At 42.4% G+C, this 24,499-nt stretch overlaps 1 pseudogene; it reads left to right on the top strand.

Moving 5' to 3' along the window:
- Window positions 1-240: 240 nt before the first annotated feature.
- The window catches only part of LOC138246806 (alpha-2-macroglobulin-like), a 132,405-nt pseudogene continuing 108,146 nt past the window's right edge, over window positions 241-24,499 (top strand).

Below are 24,499 nucleotides of genomic sequence, written 5' to 3'. Positions count from 1 at the left end.
AAGTCCAGAGCTTCCTTTGCAGTCCTCTTCACAAGTCTCTTTGGAGGGGGTAGGTCCTTCGCATATCAGGGTACGCAAAGTGAGAAGAAAATGGCGAACGGGAAGAGAAATGCTTGTGAGCTTTTCACATAGCATGGCAGTAATCAGAAAGCTGTTGGTTTCAAGCAAATACGATGGAGGCCACAATAGATGGTAAGCATCAGGTGCTCTGAATAGAAGGATCACTATCACAGTGTTAGAATGAAGATTATTCCGAACAGGTAAGTCTATAGGCAGATATGTCTTCAACTTACCCAACTCCTAGTTATGATTTACAATGTGGAGACCAAAAGCAGATCAGGATAGCAATGTTGACCTCCTGGATACCAGAGAGAAGGATTCCTGCAGCAATATGAGAACATAGGATATACCCCCAAACAAGAGACAAGCAAAGAAGGCAATAAGACAATCTGAAGGTAAACTTCAGGGGAGGACAAGGAAGAACAAAATAATGGTGATAAACAGCATGTTGGGTTAATGAACTGACAAGAAACCTAAAGCAGGTATGAGATGGTGCCCTGCATGGAGCACATTTCTGATGAGGTTAATTATTCTGGTAGATCCCACACTATGAGCCCCTTCCCTACCTTAGGTTAGCGGACTATCTCTCCTCACATGCCACTGCCCTGTCTTCCATTGTCTTCATTCTCACACTCAGCAATATCAAGTCATTCTAATGTTTCTTTTGAGGACTTTTTCAATACTGTTTCGTACTCTGCCTTCCCCGTTAGTCTCTCAGATACAATTCTGACACTATTTTACATTTTAAAGGACATTTTCTTGAAATCATAAAATTTTTTGCCAAACTAGTGTTTTGGGAAAGAAGATGAATATGACTGTTTTTTTGTTTAAAGACTGCAGTTTTAGTTATTCTTGAGTATGATTTAACATCTGTAAGACGTGGAACTTGAACTTTCTACTTCATTCTTACTTTAAGTTTCATCTGTAAGACCATATCCTAATTCATTACTTTTAAATAAGTAATGGCTAATCTTTCCAATGCAAACTTCAAATTGTGCAAAAATTCTAAACAGGTTCCCTTAATCAGTTGAAAGTTTGTGCCTCACATTATCTCTTAAGTAGTTGCTAGCAGTTGTAAGTAAAAGAAAGTCCATGAGGGAGATTGCCCCAAATGCTTTGTGATAAGCACTTGTTAAACTAGTTCTGGGTCAAATGTTTGCACTAGTAAAGTCTTCTACTTACAAAACTAAGTTTTCACATGACAAAAGCTCAGCAGCATACTGAAGAATTGTTGATACCTTGACTCATAGATCTTTAACAGGTGCAAAAGGGGCCTTTTTCTAATTGCATTAAACATTTTTGTAACCGCTCTCCATGTGATAATGATAATGTGCTGTCTGTTGCTTTATAGGGAGGTTCGTGGAGCTCTTCTGTGTGAGAACAAAATCAATATAGGTACAATGATTAACTGAAATAAATATGAAAAAAAATAGTCTTTTCCAATTGAGGAAAACCTGAAGGCATCCTTATTTCATCTATATTGTTTAAGGGGTCTCCAGCTTCCAAGCCAGTAGATGGTTTTGTTTTGCGGCTGCCGTCTCCAAGGAAGCCACTGTATATATATTTTGACTGTGTGCAGCGGGAGTAACCCCTATGAGAACCCAAACCCCATGGGTTTTTTGGAGAGGAGGGCTGTGCGGTCCCCCTCCCCAGGCTGACCTTGGTCCCGGGGACACGATCCCCTGGAGCCCGGACTAATTATTTTCATTTTTTGGGGGGGGGGGCTGCCTGTCCCCCCACTCCATGGCCGATCTCAGCCCTGGGGACCCAATCCCCCTAGACCCGGCCATGTGACCTGGGTGCCCCCCAGGGCACCCAGTGACAATGTTGGGGACTGCAGGGGAAGCCTGAAGGCCCCCGCGGTCCCAGCCGGTTCCCCACCTTCTGTAGGAGCTGGCATTCCTGTCACAGAGAGGAAGCTGCTAAAGCCACTCCCTCTCTGTGAGAACAACATTTCCTCACTTTCCCTGCCTGCATCTCTGCAGGCAGGGAAATAGAGGAAAGCTCCCCTCGCATGAAGTGACAGCTGTTTGACAGCTCTCACTTCGTCTGAGCAGAGTGTGTGCTGTGACTTAGCTCCCACCAAGTCACAGCAAGCAGCTATGTCCCGGGGTGGGCACCCCAAGCTATAGCAGGAGCCGGCCCTTTGGGGTGGCGGTCCCCAGGGCCTTTATTTGCTCCTCAAACTAAATAGCCCCAGGGAGGTGGTGGTCCCCCGGGCCTGGGGATCCGAGACAGACCCCCCCCATCTCTTTTTAAATTAGCCCTGGGGAGGTGGCCGTCCTTTGGGCTTTGGGGGCCAGGTGGCCCATCACATCAGTTTTAATTAGTGCCCTAGGGAGGTGGCAGTCCCCGGTGCTTCGGAGGGTGGGCCAGGGGCCCCCCCATGCATTTGTTTTACTAAATATAAACATCCACATTTTTCTTTTTTTGGCAAAGGATTCACATTTGACAATAAGTTTGATCCCCTTGAACTAATTTAATCTGTACCACTTGCATTTATTTCATTTTTAATTTGTTTTGGGCACCAACACATCTATATTTGCATATTGTACAACTTACAAAATGATGATTAAAAGGATAGAACAACATTAAGCTAGAATGGGAATATCTGCTACTTCAAATAAAGCAGAGACATATTTCTCATATGAATAACTTATTGAGTGCCTTCCACAATTCAAATCTTTTTAAAGAGATTTGGCAAATATACAGAAATCTGGCTCTTGATTAGCAAATACGTTATAATAGGCAGTAGGGGCCAGATGTAGGAAACTCCCAAATTGCGACTTGCAATTTGCGAGTCCCTGCGACTCGCAAATTGCAAGTCGCAATTTGGGATGCAGAAAGGTGTCTCAGACACCTTCTGCGAGTAGCTATGGGGTCGCAAAGACCCACCTCATTAATATTAATGAGGTGGGTCGCAATTTGCGAGCCCATAGAGACTCAGGGCACTCACACGGATGGAGGCCTGCTGGGAACAGCAGACCTCCATGTCCGTGACTGCTTTTAAATAAAGCAGTATTTTTTTTTCAAAGTGTATCCCGTTTTCCTTAAAGGAAAACGAGCTGCACTTAGAAAAAAAAAAAAAAAAACCTTTTGTTTCGGATTTTTTCAGGGCAGGTAGTGGTCCCTTGGACCACTGCCTGCTCTGAAAAAATAATTTTGGGTAAAGTCACAAAGGGGAAGGGGTCCCATGGGGACCCCCTACCGTTTGCGAGTGGGTTACCATCCACTTCAAGTGGATGGTAACTGCGAGTCCATTTGGAATTGCATACCACTGCGACTCGCAAATAGGAAGGGAACACCCCTTCCTATTTGCGACAAGGAAATGCATTTTGCGAGTCGGTTCCGACTCGCAAAATGCATTTCTACATACCATAGACGCATTTGCGACTCGCAAACGGCGATTTTCGCTGTTTGCGACTCGCAAATTCGTTGCTACATCTGGCCCTAGATCTCTCTAACTGCAGAAAGAATTGTATGTTTTCAAAGCTATAAACACCTTTTTAATTGTAATAAAATGGGCATTCTTTTTTGCTTGTCCACCTCTCAGCTCATTAGCAAGAACGCATTTGATTTATGTAATAACTTTTAAATATACAACTACCAAAAGTTGAAAACAACTTGTAAAATACCTATCCTTACTGGCCGACCCTGAGAATAATAATTGTTTAGTTTAGAACTTTGCCAAAAATGATCAATTTGAATCAGTTGGCTTGTATTGGAAGTAATTTGCAACAATCCCATATTGTATGCAAAATTGAATCAAGATTCAGGATTCCAAAGTGGTCTCTTAACTTTCTTTCAATATGTTCTGATGTATCACTTTCAGAAAATCTATTTGCCAGCACTAAACTGCGAGAATATTGGCTAAGATATTTCAAACCTAGAATATTCAGTTTGTTGAATTGAGAAAGTGTTCTAATGGTGTGAAGTTTTACAACTCAGGACAACAAGCTCACTCCCTGCTGCTCCTTGCTGCCAATTTGTGGTCGCTAATGTATGTTCTGGAAGAAGCCAAGCAAAGCATACTTTTCTAGATGGTGGCAGAAATCTATCACAGATCTAATTGTGATGTTGCTGCACTTTCCTACAAGGGGGAAGTTACTGGCGGGGGGGTCTTGCTGGGTCCCTCCCATGCACCTGCAAGAAGTGGCATCTCAACCATGTTTAGTAAAGGAAGCAGCCCTCCGTTCATGCACCAGTGAGAAGGCTGCCTTGGGTCTACTGCCTTTGGTCTGGTGCTTGCTCGCTTTGCATTTACCTATGACACTAGTTGACAGGCTATCAACCCCCTTTCTCCTTTCTCCTGGCTATGGGGTTTAGGATGCACTTCACTGAAGTTTCATTAGGGTTGTGAATGAGGATATATCTTTCCTCACATCAACTTTCCCTGTTCCTGGGTTGAATGCTTCCATGCTGTGCATGCACCAAATTGCAGATGGCTACCCCGAGCTACAATAAAAGGAGTCACAGGTGGCCATGCAAGAAACCTTCCCCTTTGGCTAGTCATTTAATTGGTTTTGGAGACCATTTTAAGTCCACCTGCATCTCTCTTCCAGTAAACCATGCTTCCTGCATGGATCCTATAATGTTTGGCAGGAGTTTTCTTCATCTTTAAAGCCACTAATTCCTGAGGCTTTTCTAGGCCCTGTTTATGTTTTTTGAGCAGGAATCAGATATTCTTTGGTAGCTATTGTTCCATTTAATTGTCCCTTAAAGATTCTAATCTTCAGTTCAACCTTGCTCGGGGTTTGCCTTTTGACTTTTTACCAGAAAATGACCATTTCAAGAAGGCACCTGTTCCTACCTCAAATATTTGGATTCTAGTAAGGGCAATGAACAGAGTCACCCTTACTTTGGACAACCCATGCAATGAAGTTCAAAAAGTTGATACGTTAGGTTAAATTTGTTCACAGATCACAGAGTTTAGAGGTACAAACCCTATAGTCAGTTTGTCATTTTCTGTAATGAGATGATATTGTGAAATGTACATTTTTCATAATGGCCAGGGAACTATCATACTATAGTACAGTGTTTTGCCAACATACCAAAACAACAAATCATGTGACATCAGCAGTAACAACACATCTTCTGTCCCTCTGCCTCCTTTATTTCTGACCCCTTTTGTCCATACTCCTTTAGTTTTTATCTTTAGTTTTTTTCTCATGCTGTTCTCTCCTTGATTTAATTTCCTCATCATCCAAACTTTTTCCAATTCCTCTTTTTTTCAGTTCACTTCATCCATGGATCCTACTGCACCCCTCACCTCAACAGCCGATCTCACCCAATGTCCTCTCCAACTTTTCAGGTGAAGTGAATCTGACAGTCACCACAGAAGCTCTGGACACTAGGGAAGTATGCGACAATGAGATCACTGTGACACCCAGCCAAGGACGTATTAACACTGTCATCAAGCCCATTCTTGTCAAGGTAAATCTGCCAAAGTTAATGTACCCCTTCAAGCTGTTTCCTTGCTAAATATAGGAGTCTGATTCATTTCCTTTTAGTTTTTGCTGCCTCTCTGCAGACCGCTCAAGCTGTCTCTCACAGACATCATTGTAACTAATGCATTAAGATATACTTACAGTAGTCTTTGGGTCTGCTCCTTGCTCATGACTGGAAGGCTCTCTTGTTTATTTCAGTTTCCTCCTCTTTATATGATGGCTTTCCTCCGGATTCTTGTGTTTGTCTCAGTCATAGAAAATTTCTGTTTACCATCCTTTTTTTTAAAAAAAATGTGTTCGATTGGAGTGCATGACCTGCGCCACTCCTTCTTTTTCTTTCTCATGTTCACTTTCTATTTTTCTCATTCTCTACCTCTGTGTCTCTCTCTATCCTTCACCTATTACTCTGAGTTTACCTGTAGTGTAGCCATTTTTATGTAGCTTTTGCGCGTTTGCTTCAGGCAGTAGGCCTTTGTGCATTTTGCTCTAGATGCATTTTATTCAGCCTCGTACTGTTATTTTTCAATAGCCAGTTCCACGGTCTTGTTTTATTTTCTTATATCTCACTGTTTAGCCTACTTCAGCACTGGAGTTCTCAAATAATACATTCTTGCTCACTCTGTGCTTCAGTCAAGGATACAGTCTGGTACATTGCCGATAGACGTGGTAGGAGTTTAGTCTTTGGTTTGTAGACGATACACATTCTTACGTAGGGACGTTTTGTTAACACATCGACATGTTAGTTATAAAAACACTTCCTAGTCCTAATACAGGAAAGAGGGAGATTTCGACCAGGGAACCACAACTAGACATTGACTGCCCTGTTGCAGATGCTGATCCAGATCACAGGCCTTTGCTCAGGTATGAGGGTTGATGTCTTCCCAGGGAATCTGAAAGGCAAGCTTAGAGCTTAACATGCTGTGCTCAAAATAGAATACAATTAGAGAGAACGTAATCAGTTAACACTATGATAGCGTTATTCCTATGTTTTACTCTCTTTGTTACTATTTTAATCCTAATGTGTTGTATGGTTCTGGTTATTGCGGCTCACGCCTTATTATCTAGAATACAGTTGTTTTATTAAATCAATCTATAAAACTTAAACTGTTTCTGTCATTTGTATATGAGATCATACTGTGAATGAGAGAGCTGGTTGGGACCTGAGTGACCACGACTTCCCTGAGAAGTTCTAAGATGTCATGTGCTCGGTTGCCAAATCATCCCTTCCCCTTGGGAGAGATGAGGCACTGCTAGTTAGCCGGAGCAAAACCGGATTGAAGGTGACAGGGGTCTTTCTTAGTGGGTCCGACTTAGTCCCCCACACCAGGAACGACTCTGCCACAGAGAAATCCAGTAGTCTTATTTAGGATAATGAGAGCCAACGTGACATACCCACCCTCCATTGCCTGTGTATTATTATCTCACATTTCCTCCACCCTGACAGTGTGCAGTGCTGCCAGTGTCAGAGTGGAGGCACCTCTCCCCCACTGTGGCTTTCTACCTTCTGTCTCCACCAATATTGGCTTCACAATGCTTGTAAAATTGTGCAGGCCTGAAACTGCCAATAGTGGTGGCCAGATAAACCTGGACCTTTATTTTATATTTTCTAAGCTGGCCATCATAGCATTGTAAACATCTTAGCAGTATAAAAAAACTAATGCTCCAAGATGTCTCACCAGTGCTATTTGCTTTGTATTTACTTGTAGTGCAATCTTACTAGCACTGGGATAGCCAATAACAACAGCTGCAGCCATATTGGAATTGTTTCCATACTTCCAAGATTGCCACATTTTGCACCTAAATGCAAAGTGGCGGGCATTTTGGAAGCGACACAGAAAATCACATTTGTGCGATCTTGCAAAATTATTTTCAATACTATCAAGGTGACAGCCCATAATGTGTAGAGAAACAACATAGTGACGATCTTAAAAGAACATCCTTTTCTACAATTCTAAGATAGCCACGATGATTGCAAACTGAAAGGCATCTTGGAAATGTATTCTAAAATGGCCACAGACAATATTGGCTTGGCCAAAGATGGTAAACAGTGAATGCCAGTTATTATTTCACACTAATTTACATCGGGATTCTTTTTACATCAGGTGTATTTTAATTTGCATAATTGAAGGCAATTGTGTAATTCATTCACTGTGTAGTGATTGCTAGGACCTAGTTACCATATGAACAGTGTTTTTTTGATTTGCTAAGAACTTTGACACCATTTAATGAAAGTTCACGAAACCTTCTAAAAAAACAGTTCATCCACCTCATCTCCTCCCATTAAAGTTTTAGGGTGATCTGTCAAGCAGGGGCCGAGAAGAAAGGGAGGTCCCAAAACCCAATTTTTCCATGCAATTTCCATACGGATTTTGAGCAGCACTACAGCACAAACTATTGAACAAAATAGCACCTAATTTGGCAGAAAGGATGCTATTAATGATTTGTTTTTTTAAGAAATTCAGGTTCAAAATGCATGTCTATCTGGACAGTTGGTTTTGTTGGTACTCTCACTGGAGCATGACATTTAAAAAAACAGAGCTATCTCACTGGCTGGAAGAACCTTTTTTCCCATCAACTGTCTCGATCATGTGGGAGCAAAAACCTCCTGCTCGTGCCTGATTGACTAGCTGCAACAAGAGGAGAAATGTTGCAGCCACCATTTCAGGACACAGTGACTTAGTCCCCATGTCCTCAAAATTAAAAACAAATAGAATTTATGGGGTAATATAAGGGTACTCAGACACCCTGGACCTTGTGGGATGGTCCCAGAATAACACACCCTGGGGCCAAATGTTTTAAAAAATATTTGTTTTGGGTTGCCTTTATCCTGAGGGTGTCTCGTAGGAGTCATTGAGGTTCCCCTGCTGCCACAAGTGTCCCATTGGAGCACCAGGGCTGCGCTAGGTCCCGCAAGAGTCCCGCAGGATCAAAAACCATTAAAAAAATGCAGCATGAGTGTCTGTAATGGTAGTTAGCTATCTGTGTGGTGCTGAATGCAGGATCTGGTGGCAAGCCAGACCCTGCAGCCAACCACAGGCCCTGCATGACTGAAGGCCATGTAGGTGGGGGGTTGTCTGCCCACAGGGGGTTGGGCACGAGTCTCACCACAGGGCAGGCCTAGAAGCCAGCCCCACGCCACACACTGCCAAAAGCTGTGGACGGTGGGGTGGTGGCATAGTTAAGTATCATAATACAATATTGCTTTACGCTAAAAAAAACTAGAAATTTACTGGAAAAGTGACATTATATTTAGGTATGGTAATAATATCTTACTTTGCATTAGAAAAAAACAGAGAAATTCACTAAAAAGCTTTTTTTTAAAAAAATATTAATTTATTTACTGTTTTATTTTATTAAACTGCATTTATAAATTTGTAAGTAAAGATAGATAGATAGATAGATAGATAGATAGATAGATAGATAGATAGATAGATAGATAGATAGATATGTTTAGATACATTTAAAAAATAATCTGTGGGCTTAGCTGTGAGCTCCTGGTGTAGAGGCTTGAATACATACAATATAATTTATTAAGTCCAATTGTAAAAACTATGATGTAGGGACTCCCAATGTCATCACTTTATAAAGGTAGGAGTGTTTAGTATTACAAACAATTCAGTGAAACAGTCAAACGGGTCATACATAACTTTAATAAATAGCTCTTGATTTAAAGGACAAGTCTAAACTTGTTTCTGATTTAAAATTGAGCCTCATTTGCCATTTGCTTTTCAAAAGCTTGCTTTTCTATTTCTTTCTTGTATTTAAGGGTGAGCGGAACTCGCAGAGTTTTATTCTGCGGAATTCCACGGAGTTATATATGAACTCTGTGAGATTCCACAGAGTTCCGCGAGTGGGCGGAATTCAGGCATGTCGCAATTTTTAGCTTGGAAGCTTGTTGCGCACTCTAAAATCAGTGCGAACGGCATCATGCTGCAAGTAACAGGGCACTGCGTTTTTCTGCCACTCAAGTAGATTTTCTACTTGAGGGGCAGCTTTCTCAGCGTGAGCAATTGCGACCAGCTGTGACTGCCGGAAGTGTTATAGCATCTGAAAATCACGCTAGAAGACACAAATTCTTGCTAATGCTTGGCAACTTAATGTTGGCGAGCCGTGCCCGAAAAAAAAAAAACTTCACCGAACGGCAGTTGGCCGGAACTCTGCGCTCTAAGCAGAATGTGGAGTGGACAAAACTCCACAAACTCCATCTGCAGTGTGAAATATTTCACCCACCACTACTGGTATTACTTCAGTAAAATACAGAGTTTAGTTTTTGAGATAATAGTATCTCCCAGACTATTAAGTGCTTCTATAGAATGGTTACGTTACCTTCTTTATTATATGGAACCTTTGGGAAACTCTAGCCAGGGAAATCGGAGATAAAGAGGTAGTGTGAGAATGAGAAGGGAAGTGGGAGAACAAAGGAGAAGAGAGAGGTCAAATGGAAAGAGAGATGATGTGAGTGGAATGCATCAGACTATAAATTGTGGCATTCAGAATTGTGCCCATCCACTCACAATCACAAACTCTAACATTATTATTTTGCCAACACTAATGGAGCATAGTGCAACACTTTGACTGCACTCCAAGACCATGACGTCAGAATATGGGACTGCTATAGGGATATAATGCTTGTTGCTTATGTCTGACCGTAGCATCCAATCCGAAAAATAAATGTCAGTTTAGGATCATACTGAAAACCCTGAATTAAAAGAACCAGAGATCAGACTGAAAAATAATTAGAAACCCAGCATCGGTCTGTGGCATTACTCCAGTTTTCTGACATCTGACTGGGACATCACTCCAGAAACCAATGTCATACTAGGACTTCCTGCCAGAAACCTCACATCTGACTGCGCATCACACCCCTGCTGGGGTGTAAAATGAGACACTGCAGCGTGCATGGGTGGTTCTATTAATTGGGACCTCACTGACCCAACAACTTGTTTGTCCTAGAGTGCATGCTGAGTGCTGACTCACTTGGAAGTTTCCTGATTGTTTCCTGTTCTGTCTTTTCAGCCCGGTGGAGTCCTGGAGTAGAAGGCCTAAACCTCTCTACTCTGTGCCGGAGGTAATGCTCTGACTGCCACCTTGTGTGAGGGGAATGGGGACATTCCTATGTGGAAACTGACTCCTGATACAGCAGTGGGTCAGACTCTTCCATAGAAGAGGCAAACCGGGATTATATGGGCGAGAGGAAGTGATCAAGGAGTGAATAATTGACATAAGGAGGAGGGAATGTTTGGGGCAAGAAGGGTAGAGGTGAGCAATTGAGTGTTGTAATTGCAAATCTGCAAGTTCATAAAGGAGTATTTTTTTTTGCAACTGAAATCAAACGAAATCTGAAAAGTCACCCAACAAGAACAGAAGATTAAAATACAATATTGCAAAGGAACTGACCATGACAGTCAAATCAGACCAAGCAGCTATTGCCAATCATATGCATCAAAGTGGATCCTTGGTGGGTAGGTTGGTAGGAAGTAGTAGAGAGTAGGGCCACTTTGCCAATAAGATACTGCTAGGAGTGGCTGTGTGTCTTTTAAAGGCTATGATGTTTATAGACAGTCAGGATTGAATGTGTATTGCATTGATCAGACCCATTTCAGACTTAAGTCCCTTAAGACTACCTACCCACTAGCGATGCAATGGTACTCAGATCTCTGAGTGTGCGAGTTAGACTATCTTGTTTTGGGTGAGAGACCAAGCCAAGAATTGTACAGGGGCCACTTCCCAGTGAGTAAGACTAAACTGAAGTGTAAGTCTATTTAGGTATTAAGGGTCTGATTTAGAGTTTGATGGAACAGTTACTCAGTCACAATGGTGACGGATATCCCATTGCCAAAATGTAAATCCTATTATGTCCTATGGGATTTAGATTTTAGTGGATGCAGTATCCGTCACCTTGCTCTGTGGTTTCTTTTTTGGCTCCACCTCTTTTATACTGTTCCTCCACACCCGTTGACTTCTCTCTTCACTCCTCCCTTTTCTCCTTTTCATATAATTCTCCTTCATGCTTGTTCACTCTGTTTCACTCTGTTTCACTCCTTTTGTTCTTTGTTTCCACTCACCTTCACCTTTCTCTGTCTGTTGTCCCTCCAATCCATTCTCACTTCATACCTTCCTTCTTTTGCCTCTTTGTTCCTTTGTTACTTTTCTTCTCCTACTAGACGTCTGTTCTTTCCTCTTTGCTTCCACCCCTTTCTATTCTTTCATTAATAGATCAATAGACCCTCATATTTCCACTCATGCCTTCCCTTGCACATTCCCAATCTCATAAACATCTAACTACTTCACATCTTTAGTGCCAGCCATTTGCTATTATTCCCAAAACCTTTACATTTATGTTAATAACAGTGAGCTTGTGATCAGTACTATTGTATCCTTGTATCTATTCTCATCACTGCACTGCATATTATATAGGTGACATCATGGGCACTGCCCTGCAGAACATCGACCAACTCATGGCCATGCCATATGGCTGTGGCGAGCAGAACATGGTCAAGTTTGCCCCCAATATCTACATGATGCAGTACCTCGCAAAGACCAACCAGATGACACCAGAGATTAAAGAAAAGGCAGTGGGGTACCTGAAGAGCGGTGAGTGCAAAACACCTGCAACAGAGGTGGCAATGTTTTCTAATAAGGGCAATTCTTAGAGCATCAGAAATATTTTGCTGATTAAATCCCCAAAATCCTACTTTTCTAAGACCTGAAAAAACATAAAATCTGAGCTGTTGATAAATTAAGCTATTATGTTGAACTTGAATGAAGGCAAAGTTCCAAAAAATGCAATGGCACAGAGAGCCTTCCACAGGATGGCTTAAGCAAAACAACATTTTCAGCAGCTGTGCTTGGACTCTCAGTTTAATGCTGGATAAGCCAGGCTCTAAGCAAATGAACTGCACTGATAATAAAAATCTCTTTTCCAAATATGATCTCCATAGTTGACCTTCGGTAATTTTAAAACTAGTACATACCTTAAGGCCCTCACCCTCATAGTCATCAGAAGGAGAAAGCAGCCAGGCTATTTAACCCATAGCACAGCAACCAAACAACATTAATACTATATCACAACACAGAAACAAGATTCAATTCACCAATAAAATAACAAAACACAGTATCACAAGAATACAATACATTAATACTACACAGAAACACCAACAACATACAAAAGCACAACACAATGACACAATGAAAAGTAACACATCATCAAGGTAAACAAATACAAAACAACAAAACCCAGTACGTCAAAAAGCAACCCAACAGAACAAGATTCAAGAAAACAACATAAATCTTCTGCTGCATGCGTGTTGCCAGACAGCTCAACAAATGAGGAGCTCCACTACAGAAATGGGGGTTAGCCGAAGGGTAGAGCACAGCTTTCAAGAAGTAGGGCTGGAACTTCTACTTAATAATCTGAGTGGCCCATGTGTGTGGAAGCGATACCCCAATCCCACCCCAGCTGGGTGCTTTTCAGCAAAGGGAAGTCTGGCAGTCAACGCGAACTGCTGGCACAGTTTGGACTGAAGCTGCTTGCACATTGAGCAGACTTTGCGCCAGTGTCCTGGCAATGGCATACAATTCCCAACAGACTGCAAACTGTCACACATCCCAAAGAGACGATGGCCATCTCTGATTACCAGCTATATCATTCATGATTCATGGCGTTCTTTGCTGACCAACTGTGCGATAATGTTGTCACATGGATTGGATTCTTCCAGCATTCCTCAAAGAAGGTTTACCAATGGCTTAAATCATAAGTCCAGCATAACCCTAACATAGACCCAGCCCAGTCTTATAACAATGCTCCCTTTTACTTTCAAAGAACCCCTTACTGTTTCTTCTTCCGTAGGCTCTTCTTGAGACAATGGAGTCACTGAAACCGCTTATCAGCCAGACAAAAAAACTTCAAATGGACAGATTAAATCTGCTCTCATTCATTCCCAGAGCCCCTTTGACTTTCCCAGTTGGAAAAAACAGCTGCGACCATGTCAGAGAGGAGCAGAGCTCATCTAAATAGCAGAGTGTTTCAGGGCTTGCCTGGCGCTCTTCCATAAGGAAGAAGTGTTCAGCCATCTTGAATTTAGTTCTTTTGTTAATTTTTATAATAATAAGCAGAGAGGAACTGATACAAAAGCAGGTTGGCATAGGGCATAAAAGTAGTTACTGTTGGTTAGGAAAAATTCTCCAATCTCTGACTAGTGCACAGGATAAGACTGGCAACTCACCACTACCTCTTCGGAACTGTAGTGGACAAAGGAAGACTACACCTGAAGTTGAAGACACTGCTGGCAGAAGATTACTGACATCTGACTTATGCTAGAAGCAGAGGTCTCAAGGGCTCCTGCCCAGGGATTGGAACTGAATTCCAGAGTAAAATAGTTTGGCTCCTAATTACCTACTACAGGGCAAGAAGAGTTGTAGGGCCCAGGCCTTCTGCAGTACCCAGCGTAGTGGACTGGGCCCTGCAGGATCTGAGGCTGCTGAAAGATAGTTAGAGTGCATAAATGCCTTTTCTGAGGGCTTCGAGCTGCAGTACTGACCAGAAAGAACTTTCCCAGAAGTTGGGGAAATGAGACTTAGGGCCTAATTTACAATTTGGTAGACAGATTACTTCATCACAAACATAACATATGTCCTGTCTGCCTCATTACAAGTATGATACAAGCTATGGTATTTCTAATAAGCCAGACAATATCGGTCATGTTTGTAATGTAGTAACATCTGCCAAATTCTAAATCAGGACCTTTGTCATTTCTTCTACCTCTAGTGAACTAGGACATCATTTAAAGCTTGCCCAGGGAGGTCCCACCCGAGGCAGGCAAGAAAACCAGGTTTGCTCAGCTTAGAGATTTCTCCCCTTTAAAAATGGGCTCAGCAGAAGTACCTCATGTTAAATGTACCATCTTTGTGGAGCCCTGCCGGGGTAAACCTTCAAGCATTACCCCTTTGGAGGATATTAAGAACCGAAAAAAGTGACTAATTTGGTGGATTTGGATGCTCTATCACAAATGTAATGTATATGCCATCCGCAGTATTAAAACTGCATTATATCATGTGACTCTTTTAAAATGGCGGACAGGATGTCCGTCAAGTTTTCTTTATAGTATCCCATTTGCCAAACTCTAAAGAAACTGTTGAAAGTATCTTGTTTTACAGCACAGAGACACCTTTTTCATTTCAGTTTGAAGACTTGTATTACTGAACATGTAACAAGTGATGAATTGCTGTCTTGTTAAAACCACTTTTCTGACATCTGCTTTTATTCTTTAATCATATAATGAATATCTCTGATGATCGAGATCAGTCAAAAACACATTCAGAGATAATTTAGTGACTATCTAGCTTAGAAATTATTCCAGGAATGTCATACATCTTATGACTGTTCCCTCAGTAATTCTATCATTTTATCTATTTTAATAACTTGCTTTTAGGCTTCTTTCTTTTAGTTTAAGGGTCTTAAACAGATACAGGACAGGTTTAACTTTTGCTGTAGTCTACATTTTAGTTAGTCTGTCTAGCTTGTTTACCTTCAGCCCCGAATCCATATTAGGTCATAAGGGTCCAAACTTAGACCATGGAGAATGCCATTTTTGACAATGCAGGCTTCCATGTTTCCTCAAATTATGCAGAATCATCAACATGTCTGCCTTTGATGCAGGAGTATTCTGTGCCTATCTCTCCATGAACTGTGAAAGTTTCAAGTCATTCAGATATAGACATCAACAAAACCCGCAGTGCGACATCAGCCTTGGGCTTGTGCCTTTTTCAAGGCCATAAAACAACCATTATCCAAATAATGTAGTCTATATTGACATATTTTTACCTTATTAGTACATCCACTGATGTATATGATTATGTCAAAACATTTATAAGGTGCCAATGCAAATTCCATCCTAGATATTATACAGTATATAATGACTAACACTTGACGACTTAGGTGAGAAACGTCACCCAGGTTGCAGACACAGATCCAGACGAGCATGGCACCAGGTTCCACCTCGCCTGAAGAAGCCTTCAGCAAGGCTCGCCAAGTCTCTGCGAAGCATTCTATTCTGCCTTCACAAACTCTTGCTAGGATAATGCTCTCTTGCAGATATAGGGGGTCTTTTTGCATTTGGTGGGCAGAAAAGCCTGCCCGACAAACTCACGCGGTCAGGTTGCCGCCAGTGTGGCCGCCTTCCTGTGGGCCCGATTACAAGTTCCCCACTCGGACAGCAGGCGGAAACTTTGTTTCCGCCCACTGGCCCAGCGGGCAACAGCCCGAAACATTGACGCCAGCTCATAATGGAGCGGTGGCAAAGTTGCGGTGCGTAGGTTGCAATAGCACCCATCATGCTTTTCACTGTCTGCACAGCAGTAGCAGTAGCTTTGGCTACTAAGGATTCACGTGGATGCATTTATTAATCCTTATGGACAAATATTGAGAATGTTCCTTATCATGTTACTATCAGTACTGGTGTAACCTTAGAGATGTGTCTGCTGTTCACAACGCAGGTCAACTGCTTTGCATGGCTGAAGACTTCTGAATTTCAGAAATTCACATAGTGTTCACCGATTACTCCTGGAAATATATTCAATTAACAATTCCCACCCTGGTGCTGGAAGAAGGGGCAGAGTAGCATGATGTTTGGGATCTAACTCTAGTAGTCGGATGTCTCAAATAATCACAAGTAACTGTATATTAAGGATCCGGCTGGCTATCTTTAGCTCTCAGTTCTCAGGTAGAAGCCATAGATTTCTCATTTCTTACTCGTTTTATGACTGCATGCTGCTCTATTGAGCGTGCAATCTTGTGAATGGACAGGCACACATGCACCTTTTTCACTGGTGGTGGTTTCGCACTTGAAATGTGGCAGTTGGCCATGCTTGCAGTTGTGTTTCCCCTACATGTCCTTTTCATTATATGGTACTAGGACATTAATCTTCGTGGTGAGACCCTCATAGCTGAAACCTACGGGGTCAAAGCCATTATTGGGGCCCACAACCTTTGCTTTACAACATCACGTTCTACCGTGAAACACGCTCTCCCACATGTGAGAAGGGATTTACCCATCATAATATCATCACAGTGTACTTCACTTCCCTACATATTCATGTTTTGTAACATACAAATTGCATAACTTGATTTGCTGCTGAAAACGAAGAAGCTACACATGTAGGTCTGGCCTACATACGCAAATAGGTTGTGTGTCGAGTCCAATGAACCTCATGGAGTATCATTTGCTTGTCCTGAAAATCTGGCTTCTCCCTTGTCATGTTGACAAATGTTGGCCATTCCTGTTTTACAGAATCCTGCCCTATTTCATTGCTTACACACTGCATCAAAGTTCCTTTCAGTCCTTTCTCGCTTTTCATTGTATGACGTCACATCAACATTTTCTGAGGGTGCAATGCATTTGCCTCAATGACAATGAGAAATATCAACTCTTACTCTACTTAGTTTTCTGCAGGGTACCAGAGGCAGCTGAACTACAAGCACCATGATGGGTCTTACAGCGCCTTCGGCAAAAGCAATAGGGAAGGGTACACCTGTAAGTGTGTCTATTGCCCTGTATGACTGCCTCTAAATGTCAGCCAGGAAAGTATATAGAGTGTGCCCCATTCCAACTGATTGTGCAGTTTTGTGATTCTGTGCAAAAATTGTTACGATGTGTTCAAGTCTGGCCTCATCTTGCATTGGATGGGTGAGTGGAAGAATTGATTGGTCTCTTTTGATGGGGGGGGGTGATGCATGATCAATGAGACTATGAATGAATGGATGAATAAATGAATGAGGGTCTGAGGCTGAATGGATGGAAGAATAAATCATGGTGTAAAAATTGATGATTAAATGAGCAAGTGCATGTGTGTGTGAGGAAGACAGAATAAATGTACTGATGAATGACTAGAGCGGCGAGTAAGCATTTGTAGTTGAATATTCAGGTAAAGATAGATGGATGCGTGAATGAAAGAGAGGGGGTGTATTCATGTTTGGACTAGAGTCTGAGATGGAAGAGGGAAAAGGTTGGACAATGAATGTATGGTAGTGTGAAAATGGATGAATGTGTAATCAACATGGATGAATAAATGGATGAATGAACAAATAAGAGTGTGAGGAATCACATATCAGTGGAAAGGAGGATGACCAGAGAATTTACATATCTCTGCATACAATACTTAAAAAGTAGAAGTTATCAAATAGATGGCATTCAGTCCTGCGTACAGAGGTCAGATAAAACATAACATCTTATCTTAATTACACCAAGATGCTACAATATCAAAAAGATAATAAGAAAGCAGTAATTTGGAAATAAAGCAGTAGTTTACATATCGGCACAACAGCTAATATGGCTGCCTTCCTATACTAAGTACTCAAAGAACAGTCACTGGACAAATGTAGTGAATATATTTGTATTTGATATAGGAGGCAAGAAAGGCCCTATCCGGACAATAGGGTACCTGGGTGACAGCGAAATGACTTAAAGACACATTTTCAACACTTTTGGAACATTCCCAGGAGCATCTATTTTATTAGGCTATTGAACCTTACACTGATTTTGTTATATGTCTGTCTCTGAGCCATGGGATAGTGTATTGTGTAATTATTACATAGTAAGACCTTGTAAGTATTTGATTCACTCCAGTGCCTCATTGTTGTAAAACAGTTTCCTTTTTCCTTTTTAAAGGGACAATCCTTGAGGTCCTGTTATCACCTACCACTTTTATCAGCTTGAAATGTACTGCGGAAACCTCTACTTCTTCATATCCACCCCCCCCCCACAGTGCTCTCTGCTTCCATCCCCCCCCCACCTTGTGATATGATCTCTCCCCTCGCACTCCTTCGAATATGCAGGTAACATGCTTACAAGAGAGCACACATTGTTGTACATAACTCAACCCAGACTACTGACCCTTTGCTGCCCCCCTTCGGGGGGTAGCAAGAGGTTACAGCTGTTATCCCTGGATAACACTTGGTACTCCTTGCACTGCTACCATTGATATGAGAAGTTATAAAGGTAGCAGCAGGAACATAGCATAAACTGTAGTTTGCTCCTGGAAGGTCCCTAACACCCCTTATCTGCAAATGGGAGGCAGTCAAGGTGTTAACTGGAGGACAAGGTGCCAACACTGTACTGATTTTGGGGACATGGGTGAGGAGTGCGGGGGTCAAGAGTAAAAAGTGTGTAACGTCATGTCTGCTCTGCCTGAAATAATGGACTCTGAATCACTCATCAGGTCAAGGGCTATTTCTTGGATGCGGTAGGGCTGGGCTTGTGGGTTGGGGGACCCATTTGGATTCATTGCCATCTCCCTCCTTTAGTTGAATAAACTGAAATTACTATTTTCAGTACAGTGCACACTGTGATCTGAGTGTCATCTCAACACACTGTAGGCCACTGCAAGCCTTTTCAGGTAGTTGGTTTGTGTACACCAATTATCCTGAGTATGGGAAAGGGGTAGCCCAGACATTAGACCCATTAGGTAGATAAAATCTCTGCTAAAACCAGCATTATTGAGGCAGTGTAGTCCAATGTGCCATTTTCCACGTTTCTTTGCCACATTCCCTTTTCTCACATCTTAGTATCTCGTTCCCTCCAGTGTCGTTACTCCATCTCTCTGTGTCTACCATAATCCATCACTCTCACCCTCTCATCCTTCTTGCCTCACCAGGCTCGCTGCTTTTGTCATGAAGTCCTTTGGTCAGGCCCAGGACTACATATATGTTAACAAGTTGTACATCAAGCAAGCCATCCAGTATCTCAAGAAGCATCAGCTGGAAAGTGCCTGCTTCAAGAGTTCTGGCAAACTCTTCAACAATGCACGAAAGGTATTGAATGCTCCATAAAATGGTACCTTATCCCACTCCAGGAACTCAGCCTTCCCCTGGGATACTGTGAGGTATTATTGTACTGTTAATGTAACAGTATGCCTTGTAGAAGTGTGTAGTCCTACCTTTGCCTGCAAACCTGGGATAAGATCTTAACTATTCTGTGACCATATAGAGTAACGTGGCTGAAAACAGAGATCCCTTATAAAGCAAGGGACTCCAAGGTAATTTGTCAATGTTCTTGTAATGTACAGTAGTTGATATTATCTTCTTTGTAATAGATGGTCACAACCTGACCCTTCTAACCTTGGTCTCATTCTCTTTGTTATAATGGCGACATCCTGGCTGCATTTGCAAAATAAATATGAAATCTGTAATGGGCAACAAAACACTGTACTATGCAGGTGTAAATCGGTTTCAAAATATATTCTAAGAAGTTTAATGTCACTTTCAAGAGTGGGTATAGCTGAGAATGTGTGGTAACAGGTACATACAGTTCCATTTTTTTAATATGATAAATTTACAAAAGGCCATAAATATATCCTTATCAGATACTGATTACATGTTCATGGTAAAGTAGTGCAGCAGAATGATGCATTACTGCTCTTATTGTTGAAACAACAGCTGTATTACTGCTGTGCTTTGACTTTTACTGTGTCTGCTACTCGTGTTCATTGTGACATTGTAGGAGGCTGGCCTGGTTTGTAGTGGGTACCTAAGGTACTTACACCTTATACCAGGTCCAGGTAACCCTTATTAGTGAAATGTAGGCAGTGCCTAGAAGCCAAGCTCTCTAGGGGTAGCTGTAGCTGAACAGCCAAGGATTATCTAAGAGACATGCAAAGCTCGTGCAATACCACTGTAGACACACAGTACTCACACACATCAAAGAAAATACTCAGTGTTACATAAATAAAGGTACTTTTGTTTTGGTGTCACAAAAGCCCAAAATACCATAGAGACAGAACTCCCTTAGGAGATAAGTAATACACAAACTATATACACTAGTATGCAAAAATAGCTGTAAAAACAGTTAGAAAACAGTACAAATAGTGAACATCACAATAGTTAGAAATGGGCCTTGGAGGAACACAAACCATATACTAAGAAAGTGGAATGCGAATGTCGGTTTCCCACCTAGGCAAGTGTAGTGTGTAGAGGGGCGCTGGGAGTATTAGAAAACACCAAAGGTAAGTAATAGAACTCACCCCAGAGCCCAGGAAAGCAGGAGTAAAACACAGTAACTTTCCTAGAACACACAAGAACACAAGAAATAAGATAATGCAAGAACCAGAAGAGACTGCAAAACACCAATGGTGGATTCCTGGACCTGAAGACCTATGGAAGAAGGGGACCAAGTCCAAGAAGCACAGAAAAGTTCAGGGAGAACAGGAGCTCCTGCTAACGTGGATGAAGGTGCAAAAGAAGAACTACAGTCAGTACTGCACCCAAGAAGATGGATGCGGGTTCCTGGTTGGTGCAGATAATGTCCAATGCCGGATGGAAGATTGCAGTCTGGTTTGCATCACTGGGTTCCACCAACAAGCACTGCAACACGCAAAGCTCACGGTTAGCGGAAAATGGCGCTGCCTGGGACCAGGAGGAACCTGGTGGACTCTACCCAGGAGAGGGAGTCAGAGGGGGCTCTCAGCAACTCAGAGAGCCCCCCTTGAAGACCAGGCAGAATGCACAGGAATCCCACAGTACGGGGGCAAATAAGGCGCAAAAGGAGGCCCATGCAGCACTACAACAAAAGATCTCCCACCGTCGGAGAACCACACAGGAAGCTGTACATTGCAGGATAGAGTGCTGGGGGCAGGAGCTGCACGGTGCACAAAGAACTTTGTGGAAGGATGCCAACAAGCATTGACAACTGCAAAACACACAGTGCATGAGGGTACTGTCTTGCATGGGGAGGCAAGCTCTTACCTCCACCAAAGTTGGACAGTAGGACGTCAGGACCGTCGGGACTACTTCAGTCCACCACATGTGATACTGGATCCACACAACTCGTTAGGAGAGGGGACCCACGCCACCGATCCTCTATGCAGAGAGGTGCCTGCTGAAGCAGGGGAGTGACTCCTTCACTCCTAGGGAGCTTCCTTCATTCTTCTGGTGCACGCTGAAGACAGGCTGTCCTCTGAGGATGCATGACCGGGAAACAGTTGCAGTTGCTGGTAGAAGCTGAAGATACAATTGTTGCAGAAGTCATCTTTGCTTCTTTGTTGCAGTTTGTAAAGTTCCTGGAGGGTCCAGATGCAGTTTCTTTGGTGAGAAGGTGAAGTAAAGGATGCAGAGGAATCCTGCTGGAGTCTTGCAATCCGAATCTGAAGAACCACCCAAGAGAGAGACCCTAAATAGCCCTGAAAGGGGGATTGGTCAGATAAACAGGTAAGCACCTATCAAGGGAGGGCTCTGACGTCACCTGCTGGCACTGGCCAATCAGATGCTCCCAGAGTTCCATGCCAAATTGGAATCCTACATGGCAAAACCCAGGGACCATCTGGCGGAGCTCTGAGCACCACCCCTGGGGTGGTGATGGACAGGGGAGTGGTCACTCCCCTTTCCTTTGTCGAGTTTCACGCCAGAGCAGGGATTGGGGGTCTCTGAACCGGTGTAGCCTGGATTATGCAAGGAGGGCACCAAATGTGCCATTCAAAGCATTTCCAGTGGCTTGGGGAGGCTACCTCTCTCAAAGCCTGTAACACCTATTTCCAAAGGGAGAGGGTGTAACACCCCTCTCCCAAAGGAAATCCTTTGTTCTGACTTCCTGGACTTGACCTGCTAAAGCAACAGGATGGCAGAAACCTGTCTGAGAAGTGACAGCAGCTGGGGCTGCCTGGAAAACCTCAGAAGGCTAGAATGGCAATACTGGGGGTCCTCTAAGGAGCCCACAGAGTGCATGGAATCATACAACCAATGCTTGCAAATGCATTGATACCAAACATGCCTATGTTCAGACTTACCATATGAAGCTGGACATAGGTAGTGACCTATGTCCAGTACACATGTAAAATGGCGCCCCTGTACTCACGAAGTCTGGGAAAATGGTCCTGGAGGTTGTGGGGGCACCTCTGCTAGTGTAGGGGTGCCCTCACACACAGGTACTCTGCACCCTACCCTCAGGGCTGGAGGGCCTGCTATAGGGGTGACTTGTAAGTGACATGGTGCAGAATAAATGGGAGTGAAAGGGTGCATGCACCTTTTCACACAGGCTACAAAGGCAGTCCTGTAGAAACCTTTGCATGGGCTCCCTGTGGATGGCAAAAGACATGCTGCAGCCCATAGGGATCCCCTGGACCCCAATGCCCTGGGTACCTATGTACCATATAATAGGGACTTATAAGGGAGCACCAGTATGCCAGTTTTGGGTGAAATACTGTGTTACCAGTGTGCAGTGACAACATTTAGAGGAGAGAGAGCATAATCACTGGGGTCCTGGTTAGCAGGATCCTGGTGAACACAGTCAAGCACACTGACATCAGGCAGAAAATGGGGATAACCATGACAAAAAGAGGGTACTTTCCTACAGGCATCACAACTCAACTGTAATAATTTATTACATGACGGGGAGTGCTTAAATTGAGATTGGGTTCCTTGGAGGATGTTAAAGAGAGCATGCTTGAATGGTGGTGGAGATTGTACTTTGGCTTACACAGGAAATGTTGGTGGGGTGCTTGAGAGCCAGAGATATGTTGAAAGCATAATGGGTTGACCTGGTGCCTCCGCGTAAATATGAGGTGTTCAAGAAAAGTGTGAGCACAGACTTGGTTGCATTTGAGAGTACTTATCCTCTACTTTAGGAGTTGTCATAATCATACTCTTATCTTTGTGGAAAAGTCATTTAATAAAAAGGGTAGGCAAAATTGCGATTTCTTTTTCCTCGTGAGATATGTGCAGTTGTCATGAAAATTATACAAAAAATAACACCTGTTACATGAAATGTACTTAGCCAATATATCATAGTAAAATTGGAGACCGGGGCATATGTAGGGTTTAAAACTCATAAGAAATACTGGTGGGGTCATCTTTCAAGTGGAAAATATGTTATGGCTGCAGCACACATCACTTACACAATTCCTGTGGGTCATTTTCTACCAGAACCAATGACCAATAAGTCAAAATTCTGTGGAAAAAGCTCAACTGAAAGAAAATAACTATGAGACTCCCTGAAATCAATAACTACATGAGAGTATCTGCCTGTACTAAACATTTATTACAACTATGCCCAGGTGGTTGTCAATTATTCTTAATCCTGCAGCTTTTGAATTCCAGAGCTTTGCCTTCTAGACTGAGAAAGAGCTATGAACAGTTACAGATTTTGTAAAGGAAGAGGGTGTTTTTTGGATGTAGTATGTTTAGCAAATCGCAGCCAGAGAAATGAGGAGTAAAGAGGAACCCACATAAATAATGATCACAGAAATTCTGGGTGGTTAATTAGAAAACCGTAGTAATCGGTGATGGAGGTTCCCTCAACAAATGTTATTAACAATAATCGGATGAGCAAGAGTATGCTTGGGGTTAGGTTTTTTATTTATATATGTGCTGTTCTGCATGTTCTTTATGAATAATATAATTAATTTTGATACTTTGCAATTAAATTGACTTAATCAAACATGTTTTGATATTGAATTGTGCTGACTATGTTATACATAAATATTAAGAGTTAGTTATCCTTTAGAATGTTATTGCCAGAATAATTATTACAGTTAAAATGTGAGTCTGGATACATGAGTTAAAAAGATGTCTGTGTTTTATGCAAAGGAAGTACAGACTAACTCCAAGTTGTAGTCAAGATAGAAGAACACTAAAATGATAGTGGTTTGATCTCTTTGAGGGGAATCTAGCAAATATGTTATCCAATAGAAGATTTTCATGAAATAGTATGAGCTCTTGTTAACTAGATTTACTTACTGTACAAGGGAGAGTTTGGATTCCATATTCGTGCTCAGATGCCTTGCTTGGTTTGCAGAGCTTGGTGATGGACCTTGTTCTGGGGCTAGATGATGGAAGTGTGATAGTTGTTTGACATGTTTAGTTTGAGGTGGTTGGTTAGCATCCAATTGTCAATCTGTTAGAATGAATGGAAGAATGGTGCATGCTACAGGAGTTGAGTGCTGAAACCTCCAAACGATTTTGGTGTCACCAGAGTAGTTGTAGCAGTTGAAGCAAAAGGAGAAGATGA

This window comes from Pleurodeles waltl, chromosome 7, assembly GCF_031143425.1.
Source record: "Pleurodeles waltl isolate 20211129_DDA chromosome 7, aPleWal1.hap1.20221129, whole genome shotgun sequence".
Taxonomy (NCBI): domain Eukaryota; kingdom Metazoa; phylum Chordata; class Amphibia; order Caudata; family Salamandridae; genus Pleurodeles; species Pleurodeles waltl.
This window is presented reverse-complemented; position numbering and strand designations above follow the sequence as displayed.